The sequence below is a fragment of the Sus scrofa genome, chromosome 13 (genome assembly GCF_000003025.6).
Source record: "Sus scrofa isolate TJ Tabasco breed Duroc chromosome 13, Sscrofa11.1, whole genome shotgun sequence".
Taxonomy (NCBI): domain Eukaryota; kingdom Metazoa; phylum Chordata; class Mammalia; order Artiodactyla; family Suidae; genus Sus; species Sus scrofa.
In genome coordinates this window covers 72,880,533-72,894,966 of record NC_010455.5, presented here as the reverse complement: position 1 = coordinate 72,894,966, position 14,434 = coordinate 72,880,533, and positions in this window count along the sequence as shown.

Below are 14,434 nucleotides of genomic sequence, written 5' to 3'. Positions count from 1 at the left end.
AGATATTACGGAATTATTAATTTTGTTGGGTATGATGATATTATGATTAGATTTTTAAGTCCTTATTTGCTAGGGACGCAAATGGAAGTATTTATAGACAAAATGAAATGATTTCTGGGATTCGCTTTACAATACTAAAAAAGAGAGAGAGAGAGAGAGAGAGAGAGAGTGTGTGTGTGTGTGTGTGTGTGTGTGTGTGTGTGTGTGTGTGTGTTGTGGGGGAGATGAAACAGTGTTGGCAGAGAGCTGATAACTGTTGAAGCTGGGGGATGACACATGGGCTCATTATCCTATTCACTCTACTTTTGTGTGGGTTTGACATTTCCCATAATAAAATGCTAAGAAGTGCTCCAGCCAACATATTCTTTTTCATGGCTTTTCCACTGCTCTTGCACTGTTTCCTGAGGGTGAGTCCCTAGGGCTGGGATTACGGATCCAGGGCTTGACACATCTCCCGTCTCTGGACATGCGCCGTCAAGCTCTCTTCAGAAAAATGTGCTGTTTACAGGCTGTGATCACAGCCATGGGGGTGGGGGCGCACCCTTGCTGGGCGGCCTTGCCAGCACTTATTTCTATTTTCAACTTGCACTGATTCAATAGGTGAAAAAGATCATTATTTCATCCCCAGCTTCCCCAGTCAGCCACCAGCTGCATAGTCACCTAGACCTGGCCTTGGTGCATTAAGCCATGGGATCTTTTGTTTGGACAAATACTTGGAACCCACAGATGATACTGACCCTCTATCCCTTTCATGCAAGTGTCTCCTAATCTTTTAAAAATTTTTGATGTCCAGAAAGCATTAATGGTCACATGGATTCTATGATTTCTTCTTTGATTTCTTGGATTACAAGTCAGGTGTTCTTACCTCCAAATATCAGCCAAAGCTGAACTGTTTCCACTAGGTTTCCTATGACTGGATTGCATACAGTCAGAGCTTTAATTTTCCTAAAGTTTAATTGAGTCTTTGGTGTAAAGCCTAGATTCTTTTTTTCCTAAAATTGATCTCCAGATATCTCAGCATCATTTTGTAAATTACTTCTCCTTCACTTTATTCAACCTTGACTGTTCCGTGAACGTCAGCCCCCCTGTGCCCAATGGTGTCTGCTTCAAGGCTCTGTGTTCTTTCTCCAGCAGGTCTCCGTTTCTGGCCAGCACCCACCCTTCCAGTCACTGTTGGAGTGTGTGCTGCTCTCTGCAATGCTGGGCTTTATACCTCAGCCCATCAGACACCACTGTGACTCTTTCAGGTCCCCATGGCACCCAGCGCCCTGGACCTGCAGTCAGGGGACTTGGACTGAATTCCAGCTGCGTGTCTTTGGACAAGTCCCTTGGACTCTCTGAGTCTCATCCGTAAGAAGGGACAATGTACGATGTGCCCCCTGGGTGAAAGGCCTCACCCAATACGTGCTCAGTGCCTGCCTGTACTGAGGGGTTTTAAAACTGTCCCTGGGGGTCCTGGACCTGTGACTCGGGTGGGCTTGGGGGAAGTTGAGGGTGCCTCCCCCATCCACCTTGGCAGTACTGGGGGCTGGGGGGTGGGCAGAGCTGGAGATCGGTTCTGGCTCAGGTGCAGGGCACCCAGGCACCTCGTACCATGAGAGCCATGGCTGCTCTCAGCCCTGTTTCCATGGTTACTGCCTCAGGATGAGCTCACCTTCCTGTTTGCAGGCTGGGGAGCACCCAGGCCTTCTGCCAAGGAGGCCTTCCCAGCACATGGCCACCAGTGTGCTCACCATAGGGTGGGAGTAGGCTGGGCTGTAAGTCCCTCCTAGATAGCAGGGGTGGGGCCACAGGGCACAGGTGGGAGTGTCACTGAGCTGAGCTGGAGAACAAAGCTTGTCCAGCAGGGGTCAGAGAGCCTGAGAGTTCTGGCCAAGCTGACACCAAGATGGATGAGGTGTGAGAGGGGAAGGGGAAGGGGGCGGGAGCAGAGCCATGCAGAGCTGACACTTGGGAAGGGAAGGCAGGGAAGAAGAGCCTCAGATCTCAGTGTGGCTCAGCAACAATGTGGCCAGACTGCCTGTGGCTCCAGCACCCGCCAGGCTTGGTCCTTGGCCTCCCCATGAAGCTGAGCTGGATCCTGAAGCACGGGAGCTGCAGTCTGTTGGCCAAATGTGTCCCTCCCAGCAGGCTCTCTCCTGGCGTGAATAAGAGCTGCCCCTTGGAGCCATGCCTCGCTCACCACCTGGCCTTTGAGAGGCCCGTCCTTCCCCTTGGGCATGGATGTGAAGGTCATCCTGTCCAGGCAGAGAAGCAGCATCAGGTCAGGCCCAGGTCAGGCACCCATCTTTTAGTGCCACCCAGGCCCCAATCCTATTCTGGAGGTGCTTGTGCCCACACTGGTGGCCCCCAGGCCCCTGGCTCTAGGCTGTGCTGGGGAGGCGGGGCACAAAACCCTGGAAGGAGGGGCCCCACCCTTGGTTTCTGAGTGGGGAGACAGAACACATGCCAGCGAGTAGGCAGAGAAGGTGCCAGGCACCCACATGAAGGGATGTTTGTGGGAGATTCCGAGAAGGGAAGTTTCCTGGAAGCCTGGCCCAGAGCTAGCTGTGGGTGGGTAGGAGGTGGGAGACAGGATCAGGACATGCTCCTGGTCAGAGGTGGCTGGGAAGGAGGGCAGAGCTGGGGGAGCAAACAAAAACCCCAGGGGGCCGTCCAGAGTACAGGGAGCACATCTTATCAGCTGGTGTGTAGAGTGAGAGCAAAACTCCCTTCTCTGGCCATCCGCCTCTGCCTCTACTTTGCTTCAGCTTCGCTTGCAGCCTAGGCCTAGGGCTTTGCACTTGCTGTTCCTGCGGCCCAGACACTTTTCCCAGGAGGGCCTGCTCCTTCTTCAGGTAGTGGCCCAGCTGAGGCTGCCCTGGTTACCCCTGCCTGGTGATGGCTGACCACAGCCTCCAGTTGCCACAGGTCCACTGGCCTCCTTGTTTCTCAGACTCCTCTCCCCCAGCCTTGTCAGCTCATTCACAACTGCAACCTTTGCCCTAAAGCCTGTCTGGCACATAGTAGTGTCCACAGGTATTTGCTGCCAGCCACATCCGTGGGCTGTAAGCCCTTACAGTGGAAGTGGGCCCTGCTCTGACCTCTGTGAGGAGGGCGCAGTCAGGTCCTGAGGCTCCTCTGTTTCCTGGCCAAGCAGCCCAGCCGCCCATCTATGAGGTAGAGGCTGTGGGCAGGTGAGGGTGGGTGATAAGCTCCTGTGAGACACCTCTGTGCAAGGGAGCCCCTTCCTTGCACCATAGTCGCGTCTAGGGCACACTGTCCCCACCCCCATGGCAGCTGCCACTCAGCGGGACCCATGGGAGGGGCTGAGCCTGGCCATTGCTGAGCGGGGTGGGCTGATAGGAGGGATTTATGGGATAACACTCAAAATGAAAAGCTATTCATTGCAGTCCCCAGGGGGCCAGAGTCTTCCCGGAGCCCTACTGGTTGAGTCTGGAGGGTGATCAATGCTGCAAACCTAGTAGCAGCTCTCAGCGGCTGGCCATGAGTCACTGGGGTAGGGAGCCAGAGAGCTGGTGCAGCCAGCCAGCTGCTCATCAATTAAACTCCTCTCCGTTTAATTAAGACCTGAACCATCGCCCTGTGTGGCTGTGAGAGGGGCTGCTGCAGCCCTCCCCCCACAACTGATTCAAGCTACACACCCTCTAGGCCACCAGAGTCACACTGCTTGTTTTCTCAGGATCAGGACCAGCAGCACTGATGGAGGCCATCTGCTTGCACGTTGCTAGTGACAGGCACCTCACTACCTTGTCCCTCTGCAGGCCAGCCAGGCCAGGCAGGTGGTTGGGGCATGGCATCTGGGGCCCTGCCTAGGGCCAGACCAGTAGGCTGTGTATTCTCGGCCAGTTCCTAGGCTCTCTATGCCTTAGCTTCCCAGTCTGTGGGTAGGAGAGCAGGGCTGCTGGAGGATGGAGTGGGGCGATGCTCACTGGGCCAGAGCCCAGAGGTGGAGGCCACCACGCTGGCACCTGGAATGCCGCCCCCTCTGGCTGCCTGCTGCCCCCGCCTTGGCAGCCACTCCAGCCACACCTGGACAGACAGGGGCCTCGAGGGAGCTCCAGGCCACACCCATCCACCAGGTCAGCTACCTCTGGATGGGTGGTGGGGGAGGTGCCCTGCACAAGCCCTCATGTGGTACAGGCACAGCTGTCTTGGACAGATGAGTGAATGAACATACACCCTCCCTTCTCAGATGTTTCTGGGCCTAAGAGAGTGAGAGAAAGGGGCTGACAGCTAGGAAACTGCCAGCCCTCCGTCAGGCAACTCCAGTCACAACCTCGGTCCCCGAGGCCTGTGCATATTGGAGCCTCCCGGTTTTCACTGGCAAAATGGGGATCACACAGATGCCTTAGTCGCCCCCACTCAGTGTCTTCCTTATCGGGAGGAGCACCTACGTGTATGCAGGCTGGGAAAGCACTTATTTCCCAGGCCACCTTGTAGCTAGGAGTGGCCCCAGGACCCCTGGCCACCAATCAAATTTGAGCAGGTCTCTTGGAGGCTCTGAGAAGTCCCCCAAACATCTGTCACTGTGTATTTGGTCATGGCATTGGGCCACCTATGCTTTCATTTACTTTTTACATTCTCTTCAACCTCACACACTTAAACTCTGACATACATGTTTGTAGGTCCCCACAAAACATTGGAAAGCTGGTCCCACTTGCCACTGCTAGAAGGTAAGTGTTAACCAAACATGAGGAACACGTATGACAGCAGCCAGCTCCTGTCAGCTCTCCAGCCCACGAACCAGCACCCCACGTGGCGCTGTCTGATTCAGAGGAGGTTACAGTGTGTTAGGATGTGGGGTAGCCAATCTGGAGGGACACGGAGACTTTCTGGGAATACAGTGCATAGGCCTGGAAAAGGGACCTGACGTCATCACTATGTGATGCCTGATTTAACACTGGTGACGCAGGAACCAAGACAGAACCCCTGAAGAGGCAAGGCCATGGCCGGCTCTGAGCAGGAAGAAGAGGGTCAGCGACTGTGCTGCTGGGGGAACAGGACTGAGTCCCAGGGCCAATGGAGGTGGTGGACACTTCTGAGAGGGAAGAGAGTCCATGGGAGATGGAGATGGAGGCTGGGGCCTGGGAGGTCCACAGCTCGGAGACTGGGCTCTGCCTGCTGGCCAGGTACCAGCTCTGCACCTGCTCTGACTATCCTCCCCAGTAGGACTCACCCTGAGGGGGCAATCAGGAAGGGCCCATGCCGGGGTCCTGGACCTGGAGCCTGAGCTGGAGAGGCTGGGCAGACCCCAGGACCTCTGACCTGGACTGTGTCCTCGTAACAAACTCTTTCTGCCCGCATACTTCCTGCCTTCTCTACAGCGAGGACATGGAGGGCCGCCAGGGTGGAGCTGGACACGTGCTCTGTCCTCAAGAGGGACATGAGAGGGGCTAGAACAGCGCTGGAGGAAGTCAGCGCAGAAAGACTCCTCTCTGGACCGGAATATATGCCATCTGAGGACAGAAGGCTAGGGGCCAGCCAGCAGGTATTCGTCAGACCACAAGGAACATTCCAATGGAAAGCTGGAACCACCTGCCCCAGGGGACGGTGCCCAATCGCATGCATCTGAGGAGATCAGAACAGTCCGCTGCCTACCCAGGTACTAGCCCTGGTCGCCATTCATCAGCCGCATTTTCTGTGGCTGATGAGGGGTTTGCTTTAATATGAAGAGAAGAGACATTTTTAGGCAACAACTAATATCACTCAAGATTTTCTGGGCAGTCACAAGTAAAACGGGGCTCTCATAACTTTTTAATTTTAATTTTAATTTTGTTGATGTATAATTGACACAAAACATAAATTTCAGATTATAGCATAATGATTCAATACTTGTATACACTGGAAAATGAGCACCACAATAAGTCTAGTTAACATTCACTGCCTTTGTTGCAAAAATATTTTCAAATATGCAATAAAGCATTGCTAACTATAATCACCATTACAGCCACCATCACATATCCAGGATTTACTTATAATTGGAAGTTTGAGATTTTGACCCCTTTTCCCACTTTTCCCAATGCCACTCCTGCCTATGTATGACCATTTTCATAAGCATTTATTTGGGATTAAATTCTGGCTAATGCAATAACACAAGAAACTGAAATAAGACGTATAAGTGTTGTCAACCAGCAAACAAAGTAATCACTAATTACATCCCCCTAAACCAGTAGAAAATTCATCACAGTTTGAGGGAAAGATAAGTGTACATAAGTGAACAGCTTCCTGATAAATGTAAGAAGCCAGTTGAGCTGTGACAGACGCGGAGATGTGCCCCTGCCCCGTTCCCAGAGGTCTGTTGCTCCATCTGCTGGGAGCACAGTCAGCAGAGAGCCTTCAGGTGACAGCCCCTGCGGACGGCCTCGTGGACAGAGAGCCATCCCCACAGGGGGACACAGCTTCTCGAGGTTACACACATCTAGCAACCGAAGGGCGTGGGGGCACAGCTACCAGGACAGCCCTGATGGGCTCCCCGTGGGGCCAGCCCCACTGCTCACACTCCACCCAGCCCTACCCCCACCCCCTCTCCCAGGGCATCCATTGCAGGAGTCATCTTCCTGGAGAACCGATCACATAAGTGACGCTGTGAGAAAATATCGCATTCACAACAGCAACAGGAAGCATAACAAAACAAAAATGACTTTCATAAAAAAAAATTAAAAGCAGGGGACAGAGTCCTGGTTCAGGACAAGGACCGCTGGAAGGCTGGGGTCACCCCTGCCTGTGCTGAATCCATGAAGGTGATGAGAATGTTCAACAATTTAAGGGAGAAAGCACCATCCTCCTTGCATGCAAGACAGCGACGTCACAGTGCATTGAACTTTGAGGAATCCCCTCTGTGCCCAAAGCAGTGGGATTGTATGTTCTTGCTAGAGCAGAGGGGCACAGGAGGGGCCCCCAGATGCTGGAGGAAAGCCTGAGCTGCCCCACAAAGGGGAGCCCGCACACCCAGGAGGAGTCGACACACTCATCCAGGAATTTCTATCATTAAAACCCAACCAAGGAGTTCCTTTCATGGCTCAGTGGTTAATGAACTTAAGAATCATGAGGATGCAGGTTCAATCCCTGGCCTTGCTCAGTGAGTTAAGGATCTGGTGTTGCCGTGGGCTGTGGTGTAGGTCACAGGCATGGCTCGGATTCTATGTTGCTGTGGCTGTGGCATCGGCTGGCAGCTGTAGCTCTGATTCGACCCCTAGCCTGGGAATTTCCATATACTGTGGGTGCAGCCCTAAAAAGCAAAAACAAACAAACAAATTAAAAAACCCTCCAAAAACAACCAGTCACTAATAGCATCAGACAGATAAGAATGCCTACCTCTCCCATAAAAAAAAACAAAGACAGAGGTTATGGGAAATAGGCACATAGAGAGGTGGAGATGAAATTTGTACTCTTTCAGGTGAAGGACTCACAGATGGGGCACGTGCAGAGCAAGGCGACACAAAGGAATAAGAGATGGAAAGTTTAAGAGAACAGATAGGAGATGCTGAACCTAGAGGTATCATACCCACCTAGAAAGGGTTCCCACCCAAATGGAAGAAAAGAATGGCCAGGCAGGAAACAGGATTTTCAAAAATAAGACTGAGCATCTATTGAGGAACAGGCCAACATAAAAACTAGACACGCTGTGGTAGAAGATTATTACAGAAGGACGAAGACTCAGTCTAAAGCCACTGCAGAGACGTGGACTGTCTCAGATTCAGGTGGAAGCACCAAAGTGATGAGGAAGACACCCGGCTCCACATGCTGAGATGCAGAAGCCCCAGCAGCCCCCAGTCTCTCCTTGCTGCCCCTAACAGTGACAGCAACGTGACGTTTCTGGGTGTAAACTTGTTCAAAACTCACCTCACTGAGAAGTCAGGGGAGCAGGAGGCCCAGGTGACACAGCCAGGGGGAGGCTGTGAACAACGTCAAGAAGCAATGGTGGGCGGGGCAGTTGACACAAGTGTTCAGTTTGCAGAAACCTTGGGATGCAATGACAAGCAAGGGGGGAGAGTGGTGATGAGAAGCTGGTCTCGGAGTTCCCGTCATGGCGCAGTGGCTAACGAATCCGTCTAGGAACCACGAGGTTGCTGTTTCGATCCCTGCCCTTGCTCAGTGGGTTAAGGATCCAGCACTGCCGTGAGCTGTGCTGTAGGTCGCAGACGCGGCTCAGATCCTGCGTTGCTGTGGCTCCGGCATAGGCCCATGGCTACAGCTCCAATTACACCCCTAGCCTGGGAACCTCCATATGCTGAGGAAGCAGCCCTAGAAAAGGCAAAAAGACAAAATAATAATAATAATAAGAAGAAATAGGAACCATGAGAAGCTGGTCTCTGCTGAGGGATGGCAGCGGCGCTAACTCACACAAAGGGCGGTGTGTGAGAGTGGGTTAAATTTACTACCGAAAGGGAAATGTGAATGCGGAGGAGGTATAGTGGTACTAAACAGGACAAAGCAGAATACGAAGCAGAAACCATTGAACGACCCACCCAGCAGCAAGGGGCTGGGGGCACCCAGAGCCTGACTCACCTCCTGCCCTCTACTCTCGTGCAATCAGGAGAGTCCAGCCTCCAGGACACCAAGTAGGGCTGGAAAGGGGCTTGGAGATACAAGCAGGAAACTATCGCTGGGCTGTGCACTTGAATGAGAGTGTAGCCCTCGGTATCTGCAACGACAAACTTGAAAATATGTAAAGAAGTAATGATGGAACCCGGATGAGAAATGGGACAGTCTGCATCGCTCTCAGAAACAGATCATTCTGAAATGGTGGGAACATCAGATGGACGTTTCCAGTGACAACACGGGGGCTGGTCAGTGCGCAGTGGGGGGAGGGGGCAGGTCTGGAGTCACTCAGAGAGTGAAAGGATCCTGGGAGATTTGTATATTGGGGGATAAAGAATACATATGTTAGTTTACACCAGAATTTGATAATGTATGTATGTATTAACAACTTAAAAACTGAAAGAACAGAAATAAAAGCTACAACTTTGGAGGCAAAATGAATTAAACGACCCAATGAATGTCAGGACAGGGAAAATAGTAAAAATCATAGTAAATAAAAAAACAAAAAACACTGGGAAGATAAATGTAAATGGATATTTACCCATGAAGAGACGGAGACTCTCAAGTTGGATTAAGCCACAAAATGCTGCTTTACTTTATTCATAAATGATGCACCTAAAATACAATAAAAGAGAAATGGAGAAAAGACAATAACACAAAATATGCAGAAGACAGGCGTTCCCATTGAGGCTCAGTGGTAACGAACCTGACTAGTATCCATAAGGATGTGGGTTTGATCCCTGGCCTCGCTCAGTGGGTCGGGAATCTGGCGTTGCCAGGAGCTATGGTGTAGGTTGCAGACAGAGCTCGGATCCTGTATTGCTGTGGCTGTGGCATAGGCCGGCAGGTGTAGCTCTGATTCGACCCCTAGTCTGGGAAACTCCATATGCCACATGTTGACGGAAAGAAAGATGTTACAAAATTATGTAGGAAAATATAACCCAGTGTCAAAATGTTTAAAAAGACAAAGCTCCACACTTCGTTTTGACACAAGGCAATTCCGTCAAGGATAAATCATCTTTGTTGGCCTAAAAAAGCAGCTTCAAAATATATAAATAAAGCCTCCGTAGATGTGAGGTTCAACAACACACCTTCTCAGACAGGGACAAATCAAGGAGGCCTGCAAGAAAGGGCGGATGACTGGTTGAGTGCTGACCAGGGGTGGGAGGGTAGCAGGACATCAGGACCAAAGGCTGTGACCCTCTCTGAAATGCAGACCCCATGAGAGGGGCCCTGGCACCAGCCCAAGATCTCCTGCCTCTGCCTGCTGCTCTGTCTCCCTATCATGGAGGGCCCTGTGTGGGGGTGGGGCTGGGAGTGACTGCCCCCCCACCCCCCACCCCCAAAGCCCTTCTCAGCCCCTAGCAGCCACCAGTTTACTTAGTTTCTCTAGGCTTTCTTGGACATGACAGAGCTCTGAATAGATATTTTAAAAATTAGCCTCACAGGATTTCCCATTGTGGCTCATTGGTTATGAATCCGACTAGGAACCATGAGGTTGCAGGTTCGATCCATGGCCTCGCTCAGTGGGTTAAGGATCTGGCATTGCTGTGAGCTGTGGTGTAGGTCGTGGACACAGCTCAGATCTGGTGTTGCTGTGGCTCTAGTGAGTGCCGGCGGCTACAGCTCCAATTCAACCCCTAGCCTGGGAAGCTCCATATGCTGTGGGTTAGGCCACAGAAAAGACAGAAAAAAAAAAAATTAGCCTCACATCTGTGACAGCCCACGTGTGTTAACACGTTATTTCCTGGATCCCACTGATTTAGTTGGGGTGGGGTGATCTACAACATCGTAAGATATGGTCAGGTCAGGGCAGAGCCCCTTCCCATTCCCAGGGTCTGGGGGTCCTAGCAATTTTACACTCCTAAATTTGAATGATTTTAAGGGAGTTGCCCCCAAATTGTACTAATTCAGGCCTGACAGATGCCTGCCAAGCACGTCCCACCCTTCTTAAGACTGTGCATCCACTGCTCCTTGTAGGGGGTGGGGGTGGGGCTGAGACCCCCAGAGGGCCTGGGAGGTCAGTGGTCTGCAGGTCCAGCTCTGTTTCTCTAGCCCCCCCTGACCTCCAGCTCTGCCACTGTCCTTGTGCGCTCCTGGAGGAGTCTGCCCTCCCCTGGGCTTCTTCTGCCCACAAGGCTCCTCTCCTTACCCCTTTCCTGAGTGGGGCTCTCACTCCACCTCCAGACACAGCTGCAGGCCCCTCAGTCATCTCTCCATGACCTGATAAGTGGGGCAATGGCACAGCTGGCCGTCTCCTTGCCCACGCTCAGCACAGTTGTATCAGCAGCCTTGTTTCTGGGATAAACGGATAAGTGGTCAATGCAACCAGCTTCTGGCTCTGGTGGAGGCCACCTGACACTGGGCACTGGTGCTACACTCACCTTCAATCACACCTGGTCAGAGCCCTGCCCTCCTCACCCCTGCCCCTCTGCCTTCCCCACCTGGTGAATCTGGGCCCCTCCCTAGGTGAGAGCAACTGTGCTGGGGGGAGACCATCACTGCTTAGACCCACAGTGACCCAGCAGTGACCAGCATGCTGCCCTGGAGTGTGTGAGGACAGTTTTTTCAGGCACAGAACCAGAGGGACATCCCAGAACAGCAAATGTCTGATGGGTGATAAGCAGATTTTTCCTGATGGGTTGGGTGGGGGTCCTGTTTGCCTCAGGAGAATGGGGTCTATCTGCCCTGGACAGAGGGTTCTGTCTCCCCTTTGATCTGCAGTTAAGCCCCCATAGCTGTTCTTCCCCCATATGTGCCTCACAAGACTGCCCCTCCTGTTTAGAACTTTGAAACTCAATAGGAAAAGAAAAAGAGTTACAAACAAAAAATACATTCATATCTTCTTTTATACTTACCTATGGAGTTATATGTACTGATGCCCTTTATTTCCTCAAGTGCATTCGAATTACTGTCTCAGGTCCTTTTGTTTCAGCCTGAAGGACCCCTAGTATTTCTTATGGAGCTGTTCTTCTAGCAGTGAATTCCTTTTTTTTTTTTTTTCTTTTTTTTTTTTCCTGTTTATCTGAGGATGCGCTAATTTATTCTTTATTTTTGAAGGGTAGTTTTGCTAGAAGTAGAATTCTTGGTTGACTGTTTTTTTCCCCCTCCCAGAACTGTTAATATCTCATCCTGCTGTCTCCATGATTTCTGTTGATGTCTCTGAGGATCCCCTCTACTGGATGAGTTGCTAGCATCTCTAGTGTGGCTTTCAAGATTTTCTCTACTTTAGTAAGACTTTCAATAGTTTGATTGTCTAAGTGTGGATCTCTTTGAATTTGTTCTACTTGAACTTTATTAAGCTTCTTGAACATAGAGATTGTTTTTCATCAGATTTATTAAGTTTTCAGTTATTGTTCCCTCCAATATTCCTTCTGCTCCTTTTTGCTCTCCCCTTTCTCTGGGTCGTTCACATCAATAAACTTTTGTGTATATAGACACACATGGAACCATGGCTCAGATCAAACTAGATAAATTATCCACAGCCCCCAAAAGGTCAAATGTGCACCTTTCCACCAATCCACTCCACCCTGCCCTGAGGGAACTTCTACTCTAACTCCTACCACAATGGTTACCTTTAACGTGCTCTTGACTCTCATAACTTAAACCACACAGAATGAATGCCTTTCTTCTGCCTTCTTTTGCTCAATGTGAAGTCTGTGAAAGTACATGTACATGTAGAAATTGTACTTTTATTTTTATTGCTGTATATCCTGTTGTATAAAAATGTCACAATTTAATTATATGTTTTATTGTTGATTGGTATTTCATTTGTTTCTAACTTTACCTTTTGTGATAAAGTTGCTAAAAAACATTCTTTTTTGGTTTGTTTTTAGGTCCACACTCATGGCATATGGAATTTCCCAGGCCAGGGGTTGAATTGGAGCTGCAGCTGCCAGCCTATGCCACAGCCACAGCAGTGCAGAATCTGAGCCTTATCTTTGACCTATACCACAGCTCATGGCAACACCAGAGCATTTAACCACTGAGCGAAGCCAGGGATTGAACCTGTATCTTCATGGATACTATTCAGGTTTATAACCCACTGAGCCACAGCAGAAACTCCAAAACATTTTTTTACATATATTTTTTGTGGACTCATACAGTTATTTTCTTTTCAGAGATAAACCTAAGAGTGTGATTTCTGGATTATAGAGTATTGGCCTACAGTTTCCAAAGCACTGTTCCAATTTAAAGTCTGACCCTTCACTTTTGAGGATTCTAGTTCCTCCACATGCTTGTCAGCACTGAATAATGTCAGTCTTCTTGATGTTAGCCATTTCAGTAGGTGTGTAATGGCATCTTATTTTGGCTTAAATTGCATTTCCCTGGTGACTAATGATGTTGAGCCCATTTTGTAGGACTATATTCTCTTTGTGAAGGCAAACCCACTTCAAATTAGGCTGTATGCCTTTCTTTTATTGATTGATAGTAGTTATTTTTGTATCCTGCATATATGTCTTTGGCCAGATACAAACATCTCCTTTAGTCTTGTGTCTTCATTCTCTTGATAGTGTCTTCTCATGAACAGTTCTTAAATTTAATGGCATCAGACTTAACAATCTTTTCTTTTTTGGTTAGTAATTTTTAATACCTAAGTAATCTTTGCATATCCCAAAGTTATGAGGTTATGCCCTATTTTTTTAACTTTTTAACTTAAGCTAATTTTAGATTATAGAAAATTTTCCAAAAAATTGTTCAGAGAATTCAGATATGTATTTCATGTAGCTTCTTTTAATTTTAATATTTTATGGAACCATAATACCTTTATCAAAACTGAAAAATAAACATTCTTGGAGTTCCCCTCATGGTGCAGTGGTTAACAAATCTGACTAGGAACCCTGAGGTTGCAGGTTCGATCCCTGGCCTTGCTCAGTGGGTTAAGGATCTGGCATTGCTGTGAGCTGTGGTGTAGGTTGCATACATGGCTTGGATCCCACATTGCTGTGGCTCTAGTGTAGGCCAGTGGCTATAGCTCTGATTAGACCCCTAACCTGGGAACCTCCACATGCTGTGGGAGCAGCCCTAGAAAAGACAAAAAAATAAAATAAAATAAAATAAACATTCTTATTTTTTCTTTTAGAAGTTTTATTATTTTATCTTTGAAATTAGGTCTATGACCCATTTCAAACTAATTTTGTGTGTGGTGTGATGTGTGGGTTAGATCTTTATTTTTAATATGGATATCCATGTGCTCCAGAACCGTTTATTGAAAATCATTTCAATTATATAGTGAATCACTGGCAACTTAGCTGAAAATCATGAATTACTGTTATTTAATTAATCAAATTGTCTACTCCTGCATAAAACTGCATTGATGTATTTCCTATAACTTTATAATAGGTCTTAAAATCTGATAGTGTAAGTTCTCCAACTTTATTGTCCTAGGTATTTCTGCTTAATCCCATTATAAGTGTCAGAAGTAGATTTTATTTGGTGATACTGGTAGTTCATTAATCAACATAATGAGTATTAAAGACTTTTAAAACTAAAGAAAGAAATTAATCTTCAAATAGAAAGTTCACACCAAATATGTAGCAGAACAAACCACCATGGAACAAAAAATTAATAATTATACTCCAATGACATATCAAATATGAAAGGATTAGTTATCAGGAGAGGAACACTATGAGGAAAGAAACACTGATAAAATTACTGATAAAAGCAACAAAAGTGGAGCCAAGAGGTTAACTAAACAATATTTCCAAAGTGCTAAGACCAAGTGGCTCTGCAACTGGAATCCTATACCCAGCCAAACTATCAAGCAAAAGGGAGAATGAGATGAATTTTCACATATAAAAACTCCCCAAACTTGATCATGCACAAGTCCTTACAGAATGAATAACAGAATAGAAATTATAGAATTATGCGAATTATATATTTCATTATA